Raw genomic sequence first — 4440 nt, 5'->3', positions numbered from 1 at the left:
TTCAGTGTCATTATTTGTACATGTTTGCAATTTTCATATGTTAAAAAAATTCACATTCCTATTTCAAAGATAAAATTTTCAATATATATTTTTTCAGTGTTAAAAAAATTCAGCATATAAAAAAATTCAACTTTTAAAAATTCAAATGCAATATTTTCAGTGTCCTAAAAATTCAACTTGCTCAAGTTCGCCGTCTCATTAACCGTAGCATCTCCCGGAAAATTACGACTTTACTAAGACTGCCTGTCTCGGTGTCACCTAAGACAGCAGGTTTTGTTTGTACAAAACCCGGAAAGTCGCCATCCATCAGTTATCTTAAAAGATTCTAGACTTGGCGCAAGTGGTATTTCTTTTTGAAATAAAACACGGGAAAATTGGGTGTGGGACATCCAAGAGAAGGAGAAAGGGGGAGGGACTGGGGGTCTCTAGGAGGTAGCGAGAACTAATACACCAGCATTACATGGTGTAAGATTAACAACGGCCCAACCCGTGTTTTAAATCAAGTTTTAAGATAATGTATCAAACCTCATGCGCAAAATAAAATATACTACAGAAATATGAAAGCATAGACTCACCGTTGGGGTTGGGTTTGCGTTCGCCTCCATGGTCGCTAGCCTCGGTGATGCTGGTATTTCTTCACTTGCGTCATGTGATTGGCTGGGTGTTGAAAATCTGACAACGATTGCTAATGTCTGGTGACCTGAAGTAACCTTGTGTGGCGTTCAGTGGTTTGGACTATACAATGTGGTTTGTTGCCAACAACGCCACCTGGGGTTTTCACCCAGGAATTAATGAAAGGACACAGGTCCGGTTTTGCAAAAAGCGAGACAGGCTTCAAGACAATAATAATTTATTATGACAGAGAATAAAAATACCTGTATCTGAACAAAAAGAAAATTCACAAAATAAATCCGACTAGGCTCACCGGTGGATACGGCCAGGTCCTGGATGGTAGGCTCCAAAGCAAAGAAATCAAAACAAACACCCGTGAAGTCACTCACTCCTTGTAATTCCCTCCACCTATTGGTATTAATCACTGCACAGTCACACCAAAAAGAGACGCCGCATCCAGGCCCGAGCGCACCACCGGTGGTCTAGAAAATAAAAATAAGAAAAGACAATTTGTTAAAAATACAGGCAATAAAAGAAATAAAAATATCTAAATAAAACCATAAAAATCCCTGTGCTCAACAGGCACAGCAAAATGAGCAACCCAGTCCAATCCAATCCGAAATGAATGCGATCAGCCGCTCCTTGTTTCGATTTCGGAAGCGGGGGGGGGGGGGGGGGGCGTGTCCCAGGCAGCCGGTCTCTCTCTCGCAACCGCTAAGTAAGCAGTGACGATTAGGCCAAGCTCTCCACACTTGCACCCAAATAGGAAATGCTCAAATGTTGGCACTTTTTGCAGGAACCACCTCACCCACGATCAACGTGGAGGTAAATACGCCCGTCCGTTTCTGTACTCGGCGCACAGACAGCTCAACACGGAAGCGCGGTGTGTCAACAGCAAAACAACGTCAGACTGGAGCTCACCTCTGCTTTTATACTGAGCGCCCTCTGGCGCTATTGGCCCACTTGCAATCACCCTGCCAGCAGGTGCAGTCTCCACCTCTTCCTGCCACACTTGCCATTTTTGTACAGCGAATTTTTAGACGCTGAATTTGAGACGGCGAATTTGAGCAAGTTGAATTTTTAGGACACTGAAAATATTGCATTTGAATTTTTAAAAGTTGAATTTTTTTATATGCTGATTTTTTTTAACACTGAAAAAATATATATTGAAAATTTTATCTTTGAAATAGGAATGTGAACTATTTTAACATATGAAAATTGCAAACATGTACAAATAATGACACTGAATTTTTTTTTAAATTGAATTCGGATGCATTTTTTATTCAAATTCTGATGGCACATATTTACTTCCATAGCTTACAGGATCTGATCTCTGAGGAAACACCTGGCTAAAGGACGAGACCCAGGCATGATTTCTGAGGGTCTCCAACTGCTTCTGCCCAACGTGAGATGGAGGTTTGAAAACAATGACTCACCTGCTGTATCTCTCTGTCTCTCCTACACTTCTGTCAAGGGGGGCCACATACATTGTCCAGATTTTTCTGCACAGCGGGAATGAATGCTGCCCTGGACAGCTTCTGATGGAACATCACATGTAAAGTCGGGGTGAGACTCAGAGGTGGTCCTGTTTGTCTGTTGCCATGGTTGGTCCTGGGTTCTTTTCCTCTGGTCATGTGGCCTGGGCCCCGGGACCCCCGGGATTTCCCTCAGTCTACAGGTTGGAGACAAAATGGCTGCCAACAAAACTTGGTCGTTTTTAATGGTTTTTCTTGAAATTTTTAATTGTGTGATGCCACTTTTTTTCACCTTAGTTTATTTACAACACATTCAATGTCTACTGCCTTTGCATTCTGATCTCTGCTATTTGATCCCCAGGATAAGTTTAACGGTACGAGTTAAACTTATCCTTGAACATTATATAATTTAATAAATCTAGTATCAAATTTCTCCCCCAAACTGCCAAAAACATTGATAAATATGATAAACACTACAAAAGAGGGTAATTCAGTTAAATAAATATTAGGGGTTTCAAAAGAACCAATTGTTCAAAGGTTAAAATTGTTGAACTTTTGGGATTTAAAACCATGATGAGAATAAAATAAGTCAGTTAAATATGTAGCGACAGGTTTAACTTTATTCTTGTTAAACAGGCTAATCATTATATGAGGTTTTAAAATGAGAAGAAAATACGAGGATTCAAATTAAATTTGTCTAAATTGGAAATTTACAAATGAGCAATTATGGAACTGTTTTTCTGTCAATCAAACAGATTGACAGAAAAAAAATCAAGTTCTATGTGTAATTGTTGATCTAAGATAATAAGGTCTAAACATCTCTCATATTCATAATTTGCGGTTTTTGGTTTGAGACAAAATAGGGTTGTTGTTATTAGAAGGGATCTTAATTTAACACGGATCATTAACTTTTCACACTATTGATATTTTACAACCCTTCATTATAGCAGGTTAATCTTGTTAAATGAGGACTATTTGATTGAATTTGATTAAAATAACAAAAATAAAAGATTTATATATGGTTTAAGATTTCTGGTAAAGTTTCTATTAGGGATAATTCATATATACATTTCAAATGATATTCCTTTGATAAAACATGACTGTGGGCCAGGCAGTTTTGCACATTCATTTCATAATCTGATCCAACACTTAAAACAAGCAAAGTTATTTTTGAAGGTTGAAATGTGTTACTTAATTTAAGCATTTCTTAACTATTATTAAGAGGAGAACTAAAATAACAGATGTTACTGATATATTGATGCTCTATAGGCTTAGTATGAAAAAAAACCTGATCTTCAGCTTCAAGGAGCAGCCTTTGAAAAAAAGAACATTATGTTTACTAATCAGATGATGCAGAATCTTAAAGAATCTTCCTTGCTCTCCTCATCACCTGTGGATGCTGCTGTTCCCTGCCTGAGGTCCTTGGCTGTTCAGTGCATCACTTCCAACATAGAGATGTCATGTCGGATGAAACTCGATTAGCCCACATGCAAGTACACAGACAGGAGAACAAGAAAAGTTCAATGGGTTTATTGTAGCGGGGAGGAAAATCAACTGGTGCGAGCGGCGGGCAGCAGCACCAACAGCACACTGAGAGAAAAAAGGGGAGATGGTGAGTTGAGGTGGTGGAACCTTGCGTAGCTTCAGAGATAAACAGAAGAACTTACGGGTGTGGGAGGTATAGAGAAGACTTGGAGGGGTCTGCGATTCTGGGTTTCACTTTCCTTGGTTTTCGGGGGGGGGGGGGGGGGGAGCGGACAGGTCGGCCAGGGCCTCAGAGCGTCTGAGCGAACGGAAACCCACTTGAGGCGGCGAGGATGGGTTAGACGTTCCGCTTACAGATGGGGGGCGAACGTCCTGATCCGGATGCTCGGGTGGTCTGCAAAGATCAAAAAGGGTGGGTTACTCGGAGAGCCGAAACAGGAAAAAACACAGCGATCAACGAGGGCAAGAAGGCCGAGAGTGAGTACCAAAACTTAGTCAACAATCTGGCGTCGAAGTGTTGGCCACCGCCTCTCTTAAGCTGCAGGTAAGAGCGTAATTGCTGACCGGTGTGTAGCTGACGCAACAGGTCCGTCCCCCGAGCAGCCGTCTCCAGGACTCCACCTAGAGGAGAAAACCAACCCCAACCTCCACCCAGAACCTAACAAGAGAAGGGTAGTGGTACCAATAGAACACCACCTACCTATCAGATGGTTTCCCGGGACCGAAAGACGACCGTGGAACTCCGTCTTTCTAGAGTATAAGGGCAGTACTAGCATCTACTATAAAAAAAGATAATATTTTTCCTTTACTTTAGTAATCATTATATAATCCATTGATTTCGCATTTTTTTTTGTTTTTTGTGTTGCAG

The 4440-nt window shown here is 40.9% G+C and overlaps 2 long non-coding RNA genes across 2 annotated transcripts in view; both read right to left on the bottom strand.

The window, feature by feature from the left end:
* Window positions 1-1812, bottom strand: part of LOC148152445 (uncharacterized) — a 144213-nt gene extending 142401 nt beyond the window's left edge. The window contains exon 1 of the long non-coding RNA XR_015762067.1: window positions 926-1812. This is a non-coding gene — a long non-coding RNA (uncharacterized LOC148152445). The remainder of the gene's footprint in view (window positions 1-925) is intronic.
* A 1789-nt stretch (window positions 1813-3601) lies between these two features.
* On the bottom strand, window positions 3602-3829 carry LOC148152444 (uncharacterized). Its single transcript, XR_015762183.1, has 2 exons — window positions 3755-3829; window positions 3602-3677 (listed from the first exon to the last, which is right to left on the bottom strand). It is a non-coding gene; the product is annotated as an uncharacterized LOC148152444 (long non-coding RNA).
* Between the last annotated feature and the right edge of the window lie 611 nt (window positions 3830-4440).

This window comes from Poecilia mexicana, unplaced genomic scaffold, assembly GCF_051168715.1.
Source record: "Poecilia mexicana isolate PSO_F unplaced genomic scaffold, ASM5116871v1 scaffold_23, whole genome shotgun sequence".
NCBI classification, from domain to species: Eukaryota; Metazoa; Chordata; class Actinopteri; order Cyprinodontiformes; family Poeciliidae; genus Poecilia; species Poecilia mexicana.
The sequence above is the reverse complement of the archived record's forward strand: the minus strand, read 5'-3'. Positions and strand labels throughout refer to the sequence as shown.